Genomic DNA, 23,462 nt, shown 5'->3' on the forward strand with positions numbered 1-23,462 from the left:
ACCAACTCATACCAGTCTCTTGGGCCATTTTTAGCATTCTGACCTTCAGAGTGCCGTTCATCTTTTCTACTTTCCCACTACTCTGCGGATGGTAGGGGGTGTGGAAGGCTAATGTGACCCCTAGACCTGTCCATACCTCTTTAGTTACTGAGGCCGTGATCACTCTCTATAACCTCTGGGACACCGTATCTGCACACTATTTCAGTTAAAAGTTTATTTGCAGTGGTCTTGGCAATCATGTTGGTTACTGCATAAGCTTCTGGCCAACCAGAGAACATATCCACAACCACTAGGGCATACTCAAACTGCCCACTCTTTGGCATTTGGATGTGGTCGATTTGTATTCTCTGGAAGGGGTACAGGGGTTTTGCAAGATGCTTCTGTGGTGTCTTCTCTGCGCGTCCTGGGTTGCACTTGGCACAGATAGCACATGATCTGCAAAAGTTGTTTGTCAATGTGGTGATCCCAGGTGCTGTATAGTACTTGTTGATGAGGGAGTTCATAAGGTTCTTCGACAGGTGGGCTGCTCCATGTGCCCACTGGACCACTGCTGGATACAGACTTCTGGGTAGGCAAAACTTCTTGTTGCACTCAAGCAATCCATCCTTTAGAATTGCTCCCTTCTTCTTCCAGGCCTCTTTTTCTTCTGGGCTTGCAGTTCCTTGAAGTTCCTTCAAGTGGTCTTTGTTCGCTGGTAGGGTCTGTAGATTCAGAACTGAAGTAGAATCTTCTCCTGGTACCATCTCTCTTCCACTTCACGTGTGTCACTTGCTGCTGCTAGTTTGGCCGCTAAGTCTGCCAAATGATTACCTCGAGCTTCCTGTGAGTTGAGTTTGCCGTGAGCTTTCACCTTTAAGATAGCCACTTGAGTTGGCAGAAGTAGGGCATCCATCAAGTCCTTGATAGCTGAGCTATGTTTTACTGGTGTCCCTGCCGCTGTCAGGAATCCCCTGGCCTTCCATATGACTCCAAAGTCATGTGCAACCCCAAAGGCGTACCTTGAGTCCGTATGGATGTTTGCTCTTTTTCTTTCAGCCAGTCTGCACGCTGTGGTCAGTGCTTGTAGTTCAGCCTCTTGTGCAGACATCATTGATGGCAGGGCTGCAGCTTGCAGGACTGTATCTTCAGTGGTCACTGCATAGCCTGTGTGGTACTTGCCTCGCTCATCGGCAAACCTGGAGCCATCAACAAAAGGTGTGAGGGCTGGGCTTCTCGCTCACAGTGGGGAGATGTGTAGTTTCCATCTTCATCAGTTCAAAGCAGTTGTGCGAAGGTTCGGGGTCTTCAGACGCGAAGGGTCGGGGTCTTCAGACTCTTCACTGCCTCCTCCCTCGGTAAGTGGGAGGAGAGTGGAGGGGTTTAGCGTGTTGCAACGCATCAGGGTGATATTCGGGCCGTGGACAGGTGTTTGGGTTGAACCAGGTTGTGTATAGCAGCAATGTCATGGGGTGCAAGCAGGATAAGGTGATGGCCAGGACTAGGTCCGAGGTCTTGTCAAGCAAGGCTGGAGCAGCAAAGACAGCTCGAAGACAGGAGGGGCCTCCTCTGGCCACTGCATCCAATCTGCAGGATGGGCGTAGGCGGTTGCCGTGGGACTGGGTGAGCAGACCTGTAGCATGTACTTGACGTTCACACACAAAAAGCTTGAAGGTCTGCTCATAGTCTGGGATTCCTAGAGCAGGAGTTGATGAAATAGCTTGCTTGAGAATCTCGAAGTTGGAGATTGCTTCCGGGGACATTTGGAAGGGATCAGACTTCAGAGCATCATAGAGAGGTGGCATCAGCAAAGAGACTTCCGGGATCCATGCTCTGCAGTAGGAAATCAGCCCAAGAAAGGCATGGAGCGGCTTCAGGAGATCATCCACATACTGACGGGTCATTGCTCTGGCAAATTGGGAGGGAGAGTTTTGGGCCCCTTGGGGCATGACCGTCCAGGCGTAGGAGTCCAGGAGTAAACACAACATGCAGTTTTTATAGGAAATCAAGAAATCACTTAAATAAGACTTGACTGACAAAGTGAAGTAGACCAAAAGATCCTCAAAAGCTACACATCATGCCGAGATCCAAAGAAATCCAGGAACAAATGAGAAAGAAAGTAATTGAGGTCTATCAGTCTGGAAAAGGTTATAAAGCAATTTCTAATTGTTTTTGTTTTCCCTTAATACTAAAAACTGCATGTTGTGAGCATGAGCATCCAACTTGTGTTATCTGTGACTAATATTTAAATTTGTTTGATGATCTGAAACATTAAAGTGTGACAAACAAACATTGTGTGACAAACAATGAAAAATCAGGAAGGGGGCCAACACTTTTTCACACAACTGTATCTTTCAGCATTGATGGCGCCTTTCCAGATGTGCAAGCTGCCTATTCCATACACACCTCCACCTCCATACCTTCAGAGATGTAGGCTTTTTTGAACTGAGCACTGATAACAAGCCAGAAGGTCCCCTCCTTTTTAGTCCAGAGGAAGCGGCGCCCATGGTTTAAAAAAAACAATATCAAATTTCAATTCGTCTGACCACAGAATAGTTTTCCACTTTGCGACAGACCATTTTAAATGAGCTTTGGTCCAGAGAAGATGGCAGCGTTTCTGAATCATGTTCAGATATGGATTCTTCTTTGCATGATAGAGCATTAACTTGCACTTTTGGAAGGCATGCTGAACTGTGTTCACAGACAGCGATTTATGGATGTATTCCTGAACCCATGCAATGATGTCCATCACAGAATCATGCCAGTTTTTAATGCAGTGCCAATTGAGGGCCCAAAGATCGTGAGCATCCAATATTGCATTTCGGCCTTGTCCTTTGCGCACAGAGATGTCTCTAGAATCTCTGAATCTTTTGATGATATTATGTACAGTAGATTATTATATATTTAAAGTCTTTGCAATTTTACATTGAGGAACATTCTGACATTTTTTGACAATTTTTAGATGCAGCTTTTCACAGATTGACCCATCTTTACTTCTGAGACTCTCCGACTCTCTAAAATGCTCTTTTTATACCCAATTATGTTACTGACCTTTTGCAAAATAACCTAATTAGATGCAAAATGGTCTTCCAGCTCTTCCTTGTTAGTACCACTTACTTTGCCAGCTTTTTGTTGCCCTGTCCCATCTTTTTTAAGAGTTGTTGCTGCCATCAATTTCAAAATTCTCTAATTTCTTTACTAAAATGGTCCATTTTCTCAGTTCAGACATTTTATATGTTTTCTCTTTTCTATTGTGAACAAAATATGGGTTTATGAGATTTGCAATCATTGCATTCTATTTTTATGTAGATTTTACACAGCGTCCAAACTTTTTCAGAATTGGGGTTTATGTGTGTGTATATACTATATTGCCAAAAGTATTGGGACACCCCTCCATATCATTGGATTCAGGTGTTCAAATTACCTCCATGGCCACAGGTGTATAAAAGCAAGCACCTAAGCATGGTAGGCCACGTAAAAATGACAGAGCGGGGTCAGCACATGTTGAAGCGCACAATGCGCAGAAGTCGCCCAATGTCTGCAGAGTCAAGAGCTACAAACCTCAAAACTTTGTGTGGTCTTCAGATTGGCACAACAGTGCATAGAGTGCTTCATGGAATGGGTTTCCATGGCCGAGCAGCTGCATCCAAGCCTTACATCACCAAGTGCAATGCAAAGAGTCGGATGCAATGGTGTAAAGCACACTGCCACTGGACTCTAGAGAAGTGGAGACCTATTCTCCGGAGTGACGAATCATGCTTCTCTGCCTGGCAATCTGATGCATGTGTCTGGGTTTGGCAGTTGCCAGGAGAACGGTACTTGCCTGATTGCATTGTGCCAAGTGTAATGTTTGGTGGCGGGAGGATTATGGTGTGGGGTTGTTTTTCAGGGGTTGGGCTTGGCCCCTTAGTTCCAGTGAAGGGAACTCTTAAGGCCGCAGCATACCAAGACATTTTGGACAATTTCATGCTCACAACTTTGTGGCAACAGTTTGGGGATGGCCCCTTCCTGTTTCAACATGACTGTGCACCAGTGCAGAAAGCAAGGTCCATAAAGACATGGATGAGCGAGTTTGGGGTGGAGGAACTTGACTGGCCTGCACAGAGTCCTGACCTTAACCTGATAGAACACCTTTGGGATGAATTAGAGCGAAGACTTCAAGCCTGGCCTTCTTGTCCAACATCAGCACCTGACCTCACAAATGTGCTTCTGGAAGAATGGTCAAACATTCCCATAGACATACTCCTAAACCTTGTGGACACCCTTACCCAGAAGAGTCGAAGCTGTGGGCCAACTCAATATTGAACCCTACGGACTAAGACTGGGATGCCATTAAAGTTCACATCCCAATACTTTTGTTAATATAGTAGATATATATATATTAGGGGTGCGGAAATTAACGATTAATCCGTCGATTAATCGTTAATTTCTTTGATCCATCAAAATTATTTTGATCGATCAAAGTACTCACCTCTCCGCCGGCTTCCGGGTCTTCCGTCGGAGATCCGGTGACGTCACGGACATCGACATCACCGGACTCCTCCCCCCCTCCCCGAGTGGCTCTGTCGGCTAACGAAGGGAAGGGGGGAGGAGTCGGGTGATGTAGTTGTCCGTGATGGGTAACGAAGGGAAGGAGGGAGAAGTCCGTTGACGTCGATGTCCGTGACGTCACCGGACTCCTCCCCCTTCCCTTCGTTACCTGAACGGAATCACTTGGGCCGGTGAGTCTCCTGGTTCATGAGTGCATCGGATGTGAAAACCAAAGAGAGAAACAAGAGGGCGCAATTCTTGATGGGTCTGTAACAGTGTACCAGTCTCACTTTTTTGAGGCAATGCCTCTTTTAATAGAAAAGCATACTTTGGGGATCATTTATAAAGCATGGCCTTACCACTAAATGTGATGTGCTTTACAGATGGGCTAAGAACACTGCTAAGAACACATAGCTTAATGTGTCCAAAGGACTCCAAAGCAACTAAGGTGCTTATTAAAATGAATGAGGGGGAAAAAAGCTGGGAGTAGGGCTCGGTCACATGACCTGTAATAGTTAGGTGACTGGCCTTTCTTTCAGTCACAGAGTTAGCTGCATTAAGCAGAGAGAACACCCTGTCATACTGCAGGCTCCATAATGCAGCCTACATTTTATAAATGGGATGTAAAGTGTGGGCTGTGGTGTACAATAACTTTGCAGCAGAGAGTGAATAGCATTCAGCAGGTGTAATCCTCATAGTGCTTAGTGGAATCTTATCTCCTTTCTGTGCATAACTTACTTTTCCCCAGTATTAATTGCAGTTCAGAGCATCACAGTGCTTTCAGAAACATTACACTATAAGAACATTAATCAAATTAATTTGGTTGTAATGCTGCCACTGGCATCATGAACAGTATATTTTTTCCTTCTCTCAAGATAAAATGACAGCTACATGAATTGTATTTTTCTTTAACTACTTGAAGTCCGCGGTGTTAAACCCCCTTCCTGTCAAAGCATTTTTCACTATTCAGCGCTGCAGTACTTTGACTGACAATTATTCAGCCATACAATGCTCTACCAAATTTAATTTTAAATCCTTTTTTAGGAACAGATAGAGCTTTCTTTTGGTGGTATTTAATCACCACTGGGGTTTTAATTTTTTACTATATTAAGGAAAAAGTACAGAACATTTTGAAAAAAAAACTTCCCCCCATGTTAAGCTATGAAAAATTGCACATAAATAATCTTTCTTCATAACTTTAGGCCAAAATGTATTCTGCTACATTTCTTTGGTAAAAAAAAATGTGTAAATTGATTACAATGTGTGAAAGTTATATAGTCCACAGACTAAGGTATATACATTTGACTTGTATCAACCCTGGTGCCCTGACTGCTTATCGCATTTCTTGAGGTCCCAAAATGCAAGGACAGTAGAAATCCCCACAAAATGACTCCATTATAGAAAGAAGATACCCCAAGGTATTTGATAATATACATGTTGAGTGTTTTCTAGGTTTCATTTTTTTGGTAAACGTTAACAGAAAACGAAGAAATTCTTTTTTTTTGTACAAAAAATTGTCATTTAAAAATATATACCTAAGACACAGCATGGGCACACAGAATTGTACCCCCAAAAAACATTCTGCTACTCCTTCCGAGTATGGGGATAGCAAATATGTAAGACTTTTTTGCGGCCTAGCCACATAGAGGGGCCCAAACTCCAAAGAACACCTTGAGGTTTTGAATAGACATAAATTGCACTATTGTTTTTTTAACTACCTATCACATTTTTGGAGACCCTGAAGTGCCAGGAGAGAAGAAACACACACAAAATGACCCAATTTTGAAAAGCAGACACCCAAAGTTATTTGATAAAAAAACATGCTGGGTCTGTTGAAGATTTTATTTTTTGCCACAGAATTTTAGAAAATGAAGAAATTTTTTTTTTTTTTTTTTTACACAAAGTTGATAATTTATATGATATTTCTAACACACAGTTTTGACGTCCTTAGAATAACACCTCAAAATACACTCTACTGATCCTCCTGAGTATGCGGATACCACACGTCAGACTTTTTTTGCAGCCCAGCCAGATAGAAGGGCCCAAAATCCAAGGAACACCTTGAGACTTTCATGGGGCATTAATTACGCATTTTTTTTATCCCCTGACTACCTATTGCGTTTTTATACGCCCTGCTTGTACTTGTACTTACAAAGCTGGATGTCACTGGTACTTCGGCTCGCTGGTGATCAGGACACTGATTATGGCTTCAACAGTACCTACTGTGTAGTTGTACTGACACTACTGTATTGGCAATCAGGATACTGGTTGTGGTTGTAAAAGTAACAGCTGACACTGTGCTGGTGGTGCTGCTAATCAGCATACTGGATGTGGCTGTAACAGTACCCGCTGGAAACCGTAGCGGTAAAGTTGTCAATTAGTACACTGGTGGGGGCTGTAATGGTACCTACTGAAACCTCCCTTGTACTGATTGGGGCTGGCACTGGTACTGTGTTGTACTTATATTGGCAGTGCCTGCAAATCAAGATGCTGACTGACGGATGGCACTATAGCAATCGCAGATAGATTTGGGCTGGCACAATTCTGATTGGGGCTGGCATTGCTGACAATCAGGACTCTAATGCACTGACAGGACTCTGATGGACTGAAAGGTTGGCACTGACCGCAATCAGGACACTGACCCACTGACAGAAGGGCAGTGATCCACAATCAGGACTCTGATGAACTGACAGAAGGGCACTGACCGCAATCAGAACGCTGATGGACTGACAGAAGGGCAGTGATCCACAATCAGGACTCTGATGGACTGACAGAGGGGCACTGACCGCAATCAGGACTTTGACAGGGCTGGCACTGCTGGCAATCATTAGGCTGGCACTGTAGCAAAATGCTGGAAGATGTGCTGTTTAAAACAGTATTCTTTCACTGTTAAAAAGTCTCCTCTTCTCTCACAGCTGAACAGTGTGAAACACTGCTAGAAACAGCAACATTGTTTACAGTTAATGTGAAAAACAATATTGTGCCGAGCTAATAATCATACACATCTAAATAAATTGAAACATATATAAATGAGTCACATATATGAGCCTTCAAACAAATGAGGCATAGAAAATAACTACACACAGATAAAAAAAGCAATATAGACAAAAGGAGTCCCAGGAAAAAACAAAAGCAAATAATGGTGATTGTGCAAAAAAATTCCTCGGATGATTCGCAGCCAATCTGCATGTAACTCTCAGGTAAGGATAATCACACAATGTAGGCAGACCTTCACCCAGTGAGTGATGACAACAAGTGAGTGCTCACCTGGGGAGGTAGACCCACAGAGCTAGGTCAAATGCGTTTTTTCCCTTCTTAATGGGGGAGGGAAGCCCATGCACAGAAAAGGCGATAAGGTCTCCTCAGATCACATGTACCAGCATACATCCAGTAGGAAAGAGAAAAAGGACAAGGACAAAGTGTGTAACGTCCAATAAAATGCAATTTATTAAATAAAAAATGCATACTCACAATGGTGTAAACAGTACAGGCATTGGGTATTGCTGGATCAAACCAGCAAGGCAAATGGCAGCAAAGCGATGAAAAAACCTGTTCGTCCGGCTCAGCTCAGTGCAGTGACATCAGAATCTTTGCCCTACATACGTTACGTCAAAACACTGGGTTCAAGCATGTTGTTCCAACCAGAGACTGGCACAAAGGCAATGGTATCTAGGTTGTAACCAATTTTCTTGATGTCCTGACTTCCTTTACAATTTCCTCGCATCTCTTTTGGCTGTATTCTGGCTCAGTAGAATCCATTTTGTTAACACCAACAATAAGTTGCTTCACGCCCAGAATTTAGGCCAGAAGAGTGTGCTCACGAGTTTGTCCATTATTTAAAATACCAGCGACAAACTCCCCAACACCAGCAGCAACAATAAGCACAGTGCAGTCAGCCTGAGAAGTACCAATGATCATGTTCTTGTTGAAGTCCCTGTGGCCAGGGGAATCAATAATTGTGACATAGTACTTGCTGGTCTCAAATTTCCACAGGGAGATGTTGATGGTAATGCCACATACACACTCATCCTTCAGTTTGTCCAAGACCCAAGCGTATTTGAAAGAGCCCTTTCCCATCTCGGCAGCTTTGTTCTCAAATTTTTGGATGGTACATTTGTAGATGAGATGTCCAGTTGTGGTGGACTTGCCAGAATCTACGTGTCCAAAGATGACAATGTTTATGTGTGTCTTTTCCCATTGTGGAGATTTAGATGTTAGCAATGGACAACTTGTAAATTCGTCACAGACCCGATGAGGAAGAGCATGTGTGTGTGTTTTACCATGTGTTAATGTGTGTTGTTATGCCTTTAATGTGTGGTACAACAACGTGTTGTATACATTGTGGTGAGTTTTCATTCATTTTCAGCCTCACATTTTCACCTGCCTCTCAGTGCATTGTAAGACATTTAATAAAGAATATACACAGTGTAATACAAAATGAGGCAGGTAAGTTTTTTGAAGTGTGGACACTTGTTTAGGGCCCATTGAAAATGAATAGTAAACACATATAGGTGTGAATGTACCCTAAATGATGTGATTTTCTCTGAAGCTTCTCAGTTTTTTGTTTAGATGGACAGCATTGCAAACCTGGGGACAATTTGTACTATCTTTGATTGTTTTTAGCGCACAATATTTTAAAGGCAAGACAGGTTAAAAGTAAACTGTATGCAGAAGTGCAAAGGAACTGGGATCTCAGCGGTCACATCTGTGATTAGGCTTCTGTTTCAGGGTGTTGGATTCCTGGGACAGTTATATCCTAACCTTCACAGCCCAGAATTAAAAGTGATTTCCTGCTGTTACCTTGAGGGCCCCCCTCCCTGTGACTATCTGAAACTAGTTTATCTTATAACTATGGGCCAGATTTTTCTGGCTTAAGGGCTAAGCCCCCATTCAGCTGCACTTCCCTAAACCAGTAGTAACTGAGCAAGTAAAAGCACTTTAATTGGATGCTGGATTGGCAGTTGGTGGGGTTTTAGGCCTGTAAAGAATTGCACCCAGAGTGATTTATTGACCGGACCGAGATCCTTGTTGGGGGGGGGGAAGGAGGGATGAGAACAGACTTTATTTTATGGAGGTAATATCAGGCTGTTAAACAGTTATCCCAGCCCGCAATACCACTGGCCACCACTGGAGAGAGACTTAACCAAATTCAGCTGACCGGACACATACGCGGGCAGTTACAGATCTTGCATACATTCTGGTGCACACGGACGGTTGTAAAGCAGCTAGTTAATTTCCACACGCTTCTGAGATTTCTCCAAGCTGTTCTGTGAGTTGGAATCCTGGTGCCCTTTCACTTTTCCTAGTGCCCACGCACTCTAGACACATGACTTATAGAGTAGATTGCCACCATTTGCAGTTTCTCAGCTGACTGGTCTGCTTGGCAACTATGCACACATGCACAGATCCTTGTCCAGCAGATGTATAGCTTCCACAGACTAACACCAATCTTCATGCATTCAGCAGCTACACAGTGCAATATCATACAAGTTTGCAGCAAATTTATTTACTAGTATATATTTACTAGTAATATGATGCAACAATCTCTCTAGGAGTATGGCTTCTGCACTCACTTTGGCAGGGTGCTGTACAGGTCCAAGGCTTACTGGAAGGGCAAAAATTGGATGGGGATGTCCCCTTTAAATGACCAGGACTCCTGTCTGGGGAATGCTGCTATGAAGGTTAGGTAAGCCAGGGATATTCCCTGCCGGAGGTGCCCAATGTAGCAGTTCCATATCCCTGGATTCATTAATGGGGGGGGGGCAGTGCCACTCTTAGTTTTAAAATTGACACTATTTCTTAAAGTCTCATGGATGGCCTGCAATCGCCTGTAGTGTGTATTGTAGTGTGCATATGCCATTCTTTTTTCTTCTACTGGTGTTTTGTGCACTGGCCAAATACTGCTACTGCTGCTAATGCTACTTTGCAATTTTACACAGGGTTCAAAACTCTGCACTGCTACACTAAGTCACTGCTTCTGTCTACAGTGCTGGGACACAAGGTGCCCTCCAGCCTCCACAGTAGTTAATACCTGGAGTTTCCTTTCATGCAGTGGCTAAATCATAGACTCTGGGGCTACAGAGCCTGACAATGATTCTGAGGAAGGTTCTGTCCCCTCTAGGGACACTATTTTTTTCCAGTCCTATGCTATGGTCCTTTTCCTTTTGCCTCATGCACCCTCTAGAACACCCTCCTCTACCCTGCTATCTAGGGAGGAGTTTGCATCAGTAATGGTGGGATTTAGCCCCTCTCTTTCCACCTCAGAGTCCCCCCTATGGCTTTCCTCTATCAGCTTTTACACTGCCTGAGGAAGAGGGGGTGCTTCTAGTTCTGTGGACTCAGCCCAGGAAGAGAACATGACATATCTCCTAAGTTCAAGGACACTATTTTTGTTATGTGGTGCCGATTTGTTTGCAATTAGGGCTGCCTGCGTGGGCCTTTCCAAAGGTCCCTTTGACATCTTAGACAGTTAGAACCAGCTATCTCTTGTTTGAACAAGACTGTTACGGTCTCTGTAGAGGATGTTCCTGTGTTAAAGAACCCTCTTTAAAGTCTGATTTGTCTGCTATGCAACTTGTTTCTGCCACCATGGCAAAAGCAGGTTATCTGTGTGGTTAAAAAGCTTTTTCTAGGAACTCTGAGTCCATCTTGACAGGCCTTACCTATTTTGTACAACATTCAGAGAGGAGGTGCCAATTTGCTGAAAGGTCTGGATCAAGGAAATCACACGTTTTGGAGATTCTTAAGCCTCTCGGGGTGATACCTAGTTCGATGTATTTGTTTAGGAATGCAATGTCCCACCATTGTTGGCTTTCTTGGTTCGTGTAGGTTTGGAGTTTGAGGAATGATTTCCTCATCTCTATTTCAAAGGTTTCGGAGTGTGGGGGATGACGATTTTGGGTATGGGTATTGTTTGGGGGTCCAGGGGGAGGTGCTTTAGGTAATTTGAGGGTGTTGGGTATGTGCGGGTGATCACAAAAAATTAGATCAAGCTTGTTTTCTCTATTTTTATAACTCATTGTAGTGACAGTGTGCAGCTTGCCGGGGCCTCTGGGCGAAACAGCAAGATAAAAACGGTAAAAAAGGCGAGCGCACAACTGTTATGCAATGTGGCAAGAGGAATAGATCTGTTTAAAATAAATTTTAATACTAAACCATTCTGGAACAATTTTGAAACAAAAACAAAAGTTAAAAAGAATTTTTAAAACGAATTTTTAAAAAATTAGTTAAAGAATGGGGTGAGCCAGCTTCTCGTTCAGGGGGAGGGACCCTGCAGACACATGTAAAAAGGAGGGTGGAAAGAAGCGCTGCAACGAATTGGTCTATGTATCTGGAAAGGCCACTCGTGAGGCTGTCGATGCTGGATATGATGGGACGTGCTGTCGTTTTTGTGGATTTTTGGTAGGTGGTAAAAGAAGGATGTTTTCGGTTGTGTGGGGCATAAGACCGATCTTTCTTTTTTGGTGATCACGTTTTCTTGGTGGGCTGTGCCAGTGAGGATTTTGAGTTCTGAGAGAAATTTAGGTAAGGGGTCGGAGGAGAGGGGTGAATAGGTTGATTTATCGAACAGGAGGCGATTGGCTTCTTGTATGTAGTCCTCCCGGTTCTGGATGACTATGCCACTGCCTTTGTCTGCCTGTCTTATGGAAATTGTGTCATTGCTAGTCAGGGTTTTTAATGCTTTTTGTTCTTTAAAGGAGAGGTTGGATTTTTTCGGTTTGTTTTTTGTCATGTTTGGTGCAGTGTTGGCATTTTTTGGGGGGCATAATTTCGTGAAATCAGCATATGTGACATGGTAAAAGGTGTCAATGTAGTTGCTTTTGGATTTGATTGGGTAAAAACTGGACAGGGGGCGTAGTGAGCTATGTACAATCTTTGGCTGTGCCCAGTCCTCTAGTTCTATGTCCAATGGGTGGGAGGGATGAAGAAGTTCTTCCAGTATGGCCAAGACGTCTTTGTCCGTGTCTATGTCTGTAGGCTCTGTGGGTGTGGGAATGGTGCTGTTTGGTTCAGACAGCAATTCAGGTGAGGTTTGTATGTTGTGATGGTGTCTTTTGAGTGTTAGGTGGCGGACAAATTTATTTAAGTCTTTAAATAGTGTGAAGGAGTTGGGTAAAATGTCTGGAGCGAAGTTTAGGCCTTTGTTCCCCGCACACCCCCCAGCACCCAACATCCCACCATCACCTTTGACACCAGAAACCACCCTCAACCATATTAGCTCCAATACACGACCACAGTCCAATACCGACCATCTGATCGAGCCTGCAGCAGACCCAAGTACACACAACCCCTCAGTCCAACCTCCCATTCCGGACCAGCTCTGGGAACACATATTTCCCATACATCAGTTCACCTGCACCACAATCATGTCGTTTACGGCCTGAGATGCCCCTGTAACCTTCTATATATAGGTCGCACCATCCGCCCCCTACGCAAACGCATAGGGGAACACAGAAGATTTATTGAAAAAGGCAATACAGAACACAGCGTCCCACGCCACTTCCTTCACAAACACCAGAAAAATATTAAATTTCTACAAGTCTTTGTCATTGAGCAAATCCCAGATCGCCTACCTGCAGCAGAAAGATTTCATGAGCTATGCAAACAGGAAACATATTGGATCTATAAGCTCAATACTCTCTCTCCTCACGGCCTTAAAGGAGAACTATGGGGTTAAGGCTTTTCCCCATAGTTCTCCTTAGGGTAACGGGAGGACACAAACTAGCGTCCTCCCGTCACCCTAGGCTCAGTATACCGTGAGCTGCTGCTCGCGGTATACTGAGACGCCGCAGCTGAAGCGGATCCCGACAATTGTGCCGGGATCCGCCCAGCTGCGTGACTGGCAGCTTGCTCTGCCTATCTAGAGGCAGAGCCAGCTGTACCCGCTCCCTCCCCCGTCCGTTCCGCCAGTCAGCGCTGGCAGATCGGAGCGTGGAGGGGGGAATCCAGCCCCTCCCCTGTCACGGCAGAGAGCCGTGACCAGATAGAGAGGTGAGCAAACGCCGGTATGTGTTCGCTCACCTCCCGATCTACTGAGCCGACCTGTGACAGTCTCATTGTCACAGGTCGGCTAGAACTATGAGGTGAGTGAAAAGCACTCACCTCATAGTTCTCCTTTAATGAGGACCTTAAAATCAGCAACCTAATATGATATAGCACTCCCCATTAAAGTTCAACTTGAAATCAGCACCGTATTATATTACAATATAGCACTCCTCATTTCACCCTCCATGAACACTCACTTCAAACATTTTATTGCTGCTCTCAACCCTTTCTCTCATGCCGAGTATTTACTTCTGGCCAATACACACTATTTCACACACTGCCGTTTTTGACACATCATGTATCGCAATTGCATCATAACCACGCCCCCCGCCCATCCATTTAAAATCTGCCACCAGTTTCCATTCCCCCACCCTGGCTTGACAAGGAAGACTACATCTTCGAAATGCGTTGCCACGTCACCATGACAACGGGAACTTCCGTCCCGTGTCTGGGACACCTCTTCGGGCAGACCGAAACTTGTGGCGCCTGCGCCTGTCTCACTACAAACGAGCGAACACTTCCGCCCAAATTTCGGATACATCCTGCTGACACCACCACTTCAAAGAAAGAGCCCCATCAGCGTCCCCCCATCCATCAATGGACCGGACACCCCCGGCACCTGCAGAGAAGATTACCACCTCTCCAATCCCGCGCCACTACCCACCAACACACCGACAAGGCCAGCAAGCAGTGACACTTCAAACGACACAGAAGAATCCACAAGACTACCTCCAATCAACTCTCCCCTGCAGAGATCCCGACGTCGATGGCAGCCCATCTATGAAAACCTCATGGTGAGTTACTACACTTTTTTTTTTAAATCAGATAGTTTTTATTAAACATTTTTCATGCAAACAAAAAGTCAGTGCAAAGAAAAACAGGTCAAAACCAACATTAAGAAAAATAAAGTAAACAAAAAAAAAGAGAGGTGTACCTACAACAGCTTCTGGCTAGCCGTCAGGCCGCCTTGAAAATATGCATACCACATGTATATTCGATCCAACAAGCCCGTATCTACAACACCACCCATCCCACCCCCACATAACAGTATATGACAAGTACCCCAAATACCCAGAACCGGCCACCTAGCGCAGTGAGCCATTTGACTCGTTCACCCAAGCGTAGCCCGTCCCCGGTATAACAGCCATTCAGCCCACATCGCATTGAACTTCTTCATGTTACCTCTCTGCCTGTAAGTGACCCGCTCAAACTCCACCATCCTGTCCAATTCACCCATCCAGAGATCCAGCGTGGGGGGAGAGGATGAAACCCACTTCCGCACCACCAACCTAGACGCTGTAAACAGGGCCCTTTTAATGGCTACCGACGTGTGGGGGGCCAACTCCAGTGCTTCCAGAATACCAAGGAGGCAAACCTGAGGGGTATTGACCAAAGCCGATCCAAAGACCGCGTTGATAACCTCCAATACCTTACCCCAATACCTTACTAGTTTGGGGCATCTCCAAAGCAAGTGGATGAGGGAGCCCTGGTGATAATTGCACTTTGGGCAATTGGGATCGGTCCTGTACCCTATACGGAACAGAAACTCGGGCGTACGGTAAATTCTGTGGACAATGAACAGTTGCGTCAGTCTGTGGGTAGGTGACATGGACACCTGTTCAACTCCCTGAAGAACCTCCTCCCAATCCTCGTCCGATATAGCGCCCAGGTCGGTCTCCCAACCCTCCCTGCACTTCAAAGGGTTAAGGACATCTGACTTACGGAGGAGGTGGCTGTACAGAAAGGAAATAACTCCCTTAGTGTGCGCAGCCAGGAACACAGCATCCAGAGTCGGAGTAGGAGAAAATTTTGGGGGACCGAGCTTAAACTGCGTCTTAAGAGCCTGCTGGACCTGAAGGAACTGGAATTGACATCTACGGGGAAGCCCAAAGGTAGCGGACAGGTAGTCCAAGGTGCACAGGTCCCCATCTGGGTAGAGCTGGGATACGGACAGCACCCCATAGCGCGTCCAGTCAACAGTGCCATGCAGGGGGAGAAGTCAAATATTCCACCCCGAGCGCTTGCTTGGCAGAGTTCCAGACCTGTCCCATTAGACGTACCGTTGGGAGTGCAGAGTGGTTTTTAAGATACCTGTCACTATCAAGATAGCACATGGGGTCCAGACCTTTAAATGTAAAAGAAGGGAGAAGGATTGCGAAGGATGATCCGATTCCGCCCAGGCTGCAAAATGTTGCAGCTGGGAGGCTATGAAGTAAAGCCACGGGTTGGGCAGTGCAAGCCCCCCGTAGGCCTTGGGCCTCTGCAGGACTTCAAGGCGTAACCTGGAGGATTTCATCCTCCAGACCAGGTCTCTAAAAATGCTGCTGACTAGACGAAAGGTCTTTTTGGGGATCCACAGGGGGGAGTTATGAATGATATACAATAGTTGGGGCAGCCAGATCATTTTAATCAGGTTCACTCTACCTGCAACGGATAGCGGCAATTTGGCCCATGAGGTACGTTGGGATCTAAATTTAGCCAGAAGGGGGAGTAAACTCAAGGCAATGTAATCAAGGGGAGAAGCTGTTATCTGTATACCCAGATAGGTAATAGCCGACTGGACCTGTAGATGAGCCATCTCAGGAGCCAGAGGCAAGTGGAGGGGGTCCAGAGGAAGCAGGGTGGACTTCTCCCAGTTGACAACCAGGCCCGAAAAGGTGGCAAAGGTAGTGAGAAGAGACATAACGTTAGATAGGGATGACCGTGTATCCGCTAGAAATAGGAGGGTGTCATCTGCATACAACACAATCTTTTCTTCCAGGGCGCCTCTCCTAAAACCCACAATGCCCGAAGACTCCTGAATCATGACAGCCAGGGGCTCAATAGCCAGGGCAAACAGTAAAGGAGACAGGGGACAGCCCTGCCTGGTGCCTCGCTGCAACTGGAAGGCAGCAGACAGGGTATCATTAATCTTTATTCTAGCAGAGGGGTGGTGGTACAGCAAACTGACCCATTTACAAAAGTTAGGACCAAAGCCAAAGGCGTTCGGAACCGCCCACAGGTAACGCCATTCCACACTGTCAAACGCTTTGGCAATATCCAAAGCCAGCAGAGCTGTGTTACCTGTGTTATCAACGGGGAGCTGCATATTCAGAAATACTCTAGGTATATTTATAGCAGTGGATTTATGGGGGATAAAGCCAGATTGGTCTGAATGTACCACCGTAGCAATCTTTTTTGATAACCTAGTAGCGAGAACCTTTGCTAGAATTTTAATGTCGGTATTCAACAGAGAGATAGGCCTGTATGATTCTGGGAGCACCGGACTCTTCCCCTTTTTTGGCAGAACAATGATAGTGGCCTCATACATAGAAACGGGGAGAGTGCCCACAGTAAAGGCATTGTTAATAGTATACAGAAGGGTTGGGAGTAGTGTCGTAGGGTATGTCTTATGAACTTCAATAGGAAGGCCGTCCGGCCCAGGGGCCTTCCCGCTTGGGAAACTAGCCATGGCCAACTCCAGTTCCTCCATAGTAATGGGAGCCTCTAATTCCAGTCTGTCCGCCGCCGCAAGGGAGGGTATAGATATATTTGCTAGATAATCATCCAGATCCGACTCAGGATAGTCTGCCCTCGTCCTATACAAAGAAGCATAGAAGGTACTAAAGATGTCCGACATCCTCCCCTGATCTGAATGCGTGGTCCCCTGTGGGTCAGCAATAGCCCCGATATACGAGGTGGGTTGCTGTGCTCTAGCCACCTGAGCCAGAAGTTTACCTGCCGCATCACCCTCTGCCCAAAACACCCTCTTGGTGAAAAACAGTTTGTTCTGAGATTGTGCTGTCAACAAAGTAGATAAAGAGCGCTGCGCCGCCTGCCAGACTCCCTTAGTACCATCATTAGGGCTGCCTAGAAACGCCTGCTCGCTATCTGCCACCGTCTGATAAGCCAAATCCAGTTCACGTCTAGACCCAGACTTAATCGAGCAGATGTTCTTAAGCAATGCACCCCTGACATAGGCTTTCAATGTATCCCAGACCACCCCCAAGGGAGCAGAAGGCATGTTCACCGACAGGAAAAAGGAAATATCGTTCTCCAGTGATGCATTATCCGTAAACAGCGTCAGCCAGTAGGGATGGAGACGCCAGGGAAGCATCAAGCGGGGTCTACCCAGGGAGAGCTGGACAGAAAGCATGGAATGATCCGAGAGACATCTAGAGTGTATCTCAACTCTCGATGTGTAGGGCACCAGCTCCGACGTTCCCGGGGCGTAGTCAATCCGCGAAAGAGTGTTATGAGATTTGGAGTAGCAGCTATATTGCAGGTTAGCAGGATTGGACAGGCGCCACAAATCCAGCAGCCCCATTTCCACGCAGAGGTTACTAAACGGAGTGTTCTGGACTCGTACGAGGGCTGCGGGAACCTGTCCAAGCCTACATTCATGACGTTATTAAAGTCCCCCAACACCAGGACCGGAAGTGGCAGCTTATCAGCCAGAAACCGAGCAAGGTCTTTGAGCACATCACTGGAGAACGGTGGCGGGATGTATACAGAGGCAACCACACAGTTCAACTCATAAATACGGCAGTGTAGGAACACGTACCTCCCCGCAGCATCCACCATTACCCGTGTGCAGGAGAACGGCAGGTTTTTATGAACAAGTATGGGAACCCCCCTCGAGTAGGTGGAGTAACATGAATGGTAGCCAACCTGGCAGAAACGTCTGTTCAGGGTACCAGAGGTATCAGAGGTTAGATGTGTCTCCTGCAAACAGATAATGGAGGGATTGCTACGCTGAATATGACTAAAAACAGATCTCCTCTTCACAGTGTCTCCCAGACCTCTCATATTCCAGGAGACCAGATTAATTAAGTGATCCGGCATTTCGAGGATATGTCATACAGTGGAAAACATCGGCATATACAAACATGTAGGCAAAAATGTAGTTCAACTGTAGTCGCACGTTGTAGAACACCTCTAGTGAAAAAAAAACAGCAGGCAACCAAAAAAAAGGAAAAAATAGAGTAACGTAAATTAAATAACAACAAACGGAGAAACCCGTAAAAACTGTCCACGCAGGGAAACCTTCGGGGAAAGGTAGCTGCAGCCCTGAACTCCAGGGACAGCCCAGTGCTTGTAGACAACATTGACTCCGTCAGGTTAGTGGTCGTCTAGAAACCTGGGAGGAAAGCTACCCTCCCCCACATCATCGGGATATGAAGGCCACCTTGCAGTAAAAACAAATGGTATGTTGCTTGTAGGGAACTGGAGGGAGCGCCAGAAGAAAAATAGCCACAGGCAGTGACCACGGTAGAGACGGTCAATTATCCAGGCCACGACGGCGAGCAATCTTTTCCAGCCAGGATGAGGCCTGCTCAGGGTGCTCAAAGAAGTGGGTCTCACCATTCGCAACCACACGGAGCCTCGCGGGGTATATCATGGAATAAGCGAGGTGCAGTTGTTGCAGATGTTTCTTTACTTCCTGAAACTTGGCTCTGCGTAGTTGCACCTCCCTAGAGAAGTCCGGGAACAACATGACCTTCGAGCCGGCCAGGGATAATTCGCCCAACTCTCGCCTTTCGTAATATGCGTTCCTTATCCCTGTAGTTAAGAAGCCGGATCAACAGAGGCCTCGGAGGGTTCCCAGGTGGCAGGGGACGGGACGGGACTGGACTCTATGAGCCCTCTCGACAGCAAACAGTGAGGATAGATAATCTTTCCCAAAGACCTCGGACAGCCAATTTTCAATGAATTCAGTGGCATTAGCTCCTTCGGTACGTTCTGGAATACCGACAGTGCGTATATTGTTGCGGCGCAGCCGGTTCTCTATATCATCGGACTTCTGGGAGTTTATATGTATCTTCTGCATCGCCAGTTTGACTTCTGCAGTTAAAGGGGCAGTAGAGTCTTCCAAATCACTCACTCTACCCTCCAAAGCTGTCGTGCAAATCGTGGCGTATAAATGAAATATCCGCTCTCATCCCCTGCACCTCCTCCGACATTTAGTGCAGTGTTGGAGAGTTGGACAGCAGAATACACATCCGCAATAGTGGGCTCAGCTTGCCTTAAGTTTGGTCTTAGGTGGTTTGAGGCCTTTAGCAGCCTTAGCTGCAGTACTCACAGTCACCACAGGATCATCCAGGCCCTCTGAGTCCGACATATCAGGATCACCCACGGATTCTCTCCGGGAGCCGCCATCCCCTGAGTAGGTAAGCCTCTGCTGCTTAGGGGTGTCCGGGTGGTGGGCAAAGCGTTCCAGCCGTGGTGCCGGGTCCTTGATCTTATCGCCAGCCACTTTACTCGGGGTCCGGAGCGGAGCCTGGGAACCGCCACTGCCGCCATCTTGGACCGCGAGGCCGCCCAGCTTGCCCTTCTCCTTCTTGGACATCTCCGCGGAGCAGTACGTCCTCTTACCCCCTCCAAATGGCACCGTAAGGATCAGGGAACTACACCTACAAGCCGGCGTGGGACAGGAGAGCTGCAAGGTAAGCCACAGGATGGAAGACAGGATACCGGAGGAGAGCTCGTCTCAGATGCGACTGCTTACATGCGGCTGCTGGCCACGCCCCCCCTACTACACTCTTTACACATGGTATTATCACCCGGTTTTCAACTGTTACCTCTGTCTCCCTTACTCCGACACCTTACGGAGGATTTTGTTACTCACATCCTGCATTCTTCAAGCCCTCCTGGCCCTAACAACCCCTAAACTCTTTTCACCACTGGTAGTAGCGCTTTAGACCTTGTTTTGTTTTTTGCTCTGTTTTTCACAAGTTGGACACCACGGTCCACACTTAATCTAAAGCAGCACCCCCGCACCCCCCGCCCCCTGTGCATACCCCACACTCGCCATCCAAAAACTTCCTAAGAAAAAATTTCAAAAACAACCCTCTCCCTTTTTTTGAACTTCCCCCTCCATCAGCCCTGGGAGAGCGCTGTCACACATAAGACTCAAGTCGCAAAAACTTTCCAATTCCCTCCAGCAGCAAAACCCTCTTCTCCCTCCTTTATGAAAAGTTACTTTTACCTTCTAAGCCTTGGGGTCCAAACCCAAGCCAGGCTCCTCCGTTCCATCATAAGTCTTGGCCCTTCAAACCCACTAAATTCAAGAACAAGCCCTCTTAATTGTGAAGGGGCTTCCCCCACCTTCATTAGTTGGGGGATGTCTTTCAGCCTTCTCAGCCTCCTGAGTTTGGAACATTCCCAATTGCCTGAGTCCAGAGCACCGTAATCAGGGGCTTCAAACGAGTTCCTGTTCCTGTCTTCTTGCTTTTTGCTGTTGTACTCAAAGACATACAGATCTTTTTACTACTTTAGATGAGCTCCTTTCTCAGGAGCATAGTCCCTCTTGCAAAGATTAAATATGACACGCGTGCCACAGAGGGCACGCAGAGGCCCCTCTGGTGGCACGCGTGCCTAGGTCCCGGTTACAGTGACCCGCACACTCCAGGTGCAGGTCACTGTAAAGTCATGTTAAGTTTTTAAAGATGGCCGCTGTGAATCGCGAACCTGGCAGGTGCCCAGATTCTATTTAATATATTGCCGAACCAGCAATAAAATCAATCAGGGGTGCCCATTAGGTCGATCGCGATCTACTATTGATCGCAAAGCGATCCCTGGTAGATCGCGATGTCCTGTCCTCCTGACGTGGGGCTTCTCTGGATCCCCGGATTCCCGCTGCTCTCCCCCATCTGTATGCAGCGGGGATCCGAGAAGTGAACGAGGCACTGCAGGCAGCGGCGGGGGTTGGAGCCACTATCATCAGCAGCACGCCGAGCGGTGAGGAGAGAGATATAGCCGCTCGGCCTGGATCTGACAGCCGGCGGCTCTCTCTCTCCTCACCGCACATGCTGTATCGGTACGTTCTGGAATACCGACAGTGCGTATATTGTTGCGGCGCAGCCGGTTCTCTATATCATCGGACTTCTGGGAGTTTATATGTATCTTCTGCATCGCCAGTTTGACTTCTGCAGTTAAAGGGGCAGTAGAGTCTTCCAAATCACTCACTCTACCCTCCAAAGCTGTCGTGCAAATCGTGGCGTATAAATGAAATATCCGCTCTCATCCCCTGCACCTCCTCCGACATTTAGTGCAGTGTTGGAGAGTTGGACAGCAGAATACACATCCGCAATAGTGGGCTCAGCTTGCCTTAAGTTTGGCCTTAGGTGGTTTGAGGCCTTTAGCAGCCTTAGCTGCAGTACTCACAGTCACCACAGGATCATCCAGGCCCTCTGAGTCCGACATATCAGGATCACCCACGGATTCTCTCCGGGAGCCGCCATCCCCTGAGTAGGTAAGCCTCTGCTGCTTAGGGGTGTCCGGGTGGTGGGCAAAGCGTTCCAGCCGTGGTGCCGGGTCCTTGATCTTATCGCCAGCCACTTTACTCGGGGTCCGGAGCGGAGCCTGGGAACCGCCACTGCCGCCATCTTGGACCGCGAGGCCGCCCAGCTTGCCCTTCTCCTTCTTGGACATCTCCGCGGAGCAGTACGTCCTCTTACCCCCTCCAAATGGCACCGTAAGGATCAGGGAACTACACCTACAAGCCGGCGTGGGACAGGAGAGCTGCAAGGTAAGCCACAGGATGGAAGACAGGATACCGGAGGAGAGCTCGTCTCAGATGCGACTGCTTACATGCGGCTGCTGGCCACGCCCCCCCTACTACACTCTTTACACATGGTATTATCACCCGGTTTTCAACTGTTACCTCTGTCTCCCTTACTCCGACACCTTACGGAGGATTTTGTTACTCACATCCTGCATTCTTCAAGCCCTCCTGGCCCTAACAACCCCTAAACTCTTTTCACCACTGGTAGTAGCGCTTTAGACCTTGTTTTGTTTTTTGCTCTGTTTTTCACAAGTTGGACACCACGGTCCACACTTAATCTAAAGCAGCACACCCGCACCCCCCACCCCCTGTGCATACCCCACACTCGCCATCCAAAAACTTCCTAAGAAAAAATTTCAAAAACAACCCTCTCCCTTTTTTTGAACTTCCCCCTCCATCAGCCCTGGGAGAGCGCTGTCACACATAAGACTCAAGTCGCAAAAACTTTCCAATTCCCTCCAGCAGCAAAACCCTCTTCTCCCTCCTTTATGAAAAGTTACTTTTACCTTCTAAGCCTTGGGGTCCAAACCCAAGCCAGGCTCCTCCGTTCCATCATAAGTCTTGGCCCTTCAAACCCACTAAATTCAAGAACAAGCCCTCTTAATTGTGAAGGGGCTTCCCCCACCTTCATTAGTTGGGGGATGTCTTTCAGCCTTCTCAGCCTCCTGAGTTTGGAACATTCCCAATTGCCTGAGTCCAGAGCACCGTAATCAGGGGCTTCAAACGAGTTCCTGTTCCTGTCTTCTTGCTTTTTGCTGTTGTACTCAAAGACATACAGATCTTTTTACTACTTTAGATGAGCTCCTTTCTCAGGAGCATAGTCCCTCTTGCAAAGATTAAATATGACACGCGTGCCACAGAGGGCACGCAGAGGCCCCTCTGGTGGCACGCGTGCCTAGGTCCCGGTTACAGTGACCCGCACACTCCAGGTGCAGGTCACTGTAAAGTCATGTTAAGTTTTTAAAGATGGCCGCTGTGAATCGCGAACCTGGCAGGTGCCCAGATTCTATTTAATATATTGCCGAACCAGCAATAAAATCAATCAGGGGTGCCCATTAGGTCGATCGCGATCTACTATTGATCGCAAAGCGATCCCTGGTAGATCGCGATGTCCTGTCCTCCTGACGTGGGGCTTCTCTGGATCCCCGGATTCCCGCTGCTCTCCCCCATCTGTATGCAGCGGGGATCCGAGAAGTGAACGAGGCACTGCAGGCAGCGGCGGGGGTCGGAGCCACTATCATCAGCAGCACGCCGAGCGGTGAGGAGAGAGATATAGCCGCTCGGCCTGGATCTGACAGCCGGCGGCTCTCTCTCTCCTCACCGCACATGCTGTGTGACAACGGCTCCATCCTCCGACTCCCCCCCC

General features: G+C 47.1%; 1 protein-coding gene and 1 long non-coding RNA gene across 2 annotated transcripts in view; both read left to right on the forward strand.

Annotated features, from left to right (window-relative positions):
* LOC108798878 overlaps positions 1–8,612 on the forward strand; it is an 11,502-nt gene extending 2,890 nt beyond the window's left edge. The window contains exons 2-3 of the long non-coding RNA XR_001941983.1: positions 7,746–7,748; positions 8,438–8,612. This is a non-coding gene — a long non-coding RNA (uncharacterized LOC108798878). The remainder of the gene's footprint in view (positions 1–7,745; positions 7,749–8,437) is intronic.
* The window catches only part of LOC108798877 (protein CLEC16A-like), a 102,247-nt gene that overhangs the window by 69,013 nt on the left and 9,772 nt on the right, over positions 1–23,462 (forward strand). The window lies entirely within an intron of this gene.

The sequence above is a fragment of the Nanorana parkeri genome, unplaced genomic scaffold (assembly GCF_000935625.1).
Source record: "Nanorana parkeri isolate BGI_ZX_2015 unplaced genomic scaffold, ASM93562v1 scaffold1577, whole genome shotgun sequence".
NCBI classification, from domain to species: Eukaryota; Metazoa; Chordata; class Amphibia; order Anura; family Dicroglossidae; genus Nanorana; species Nanorana parkeri.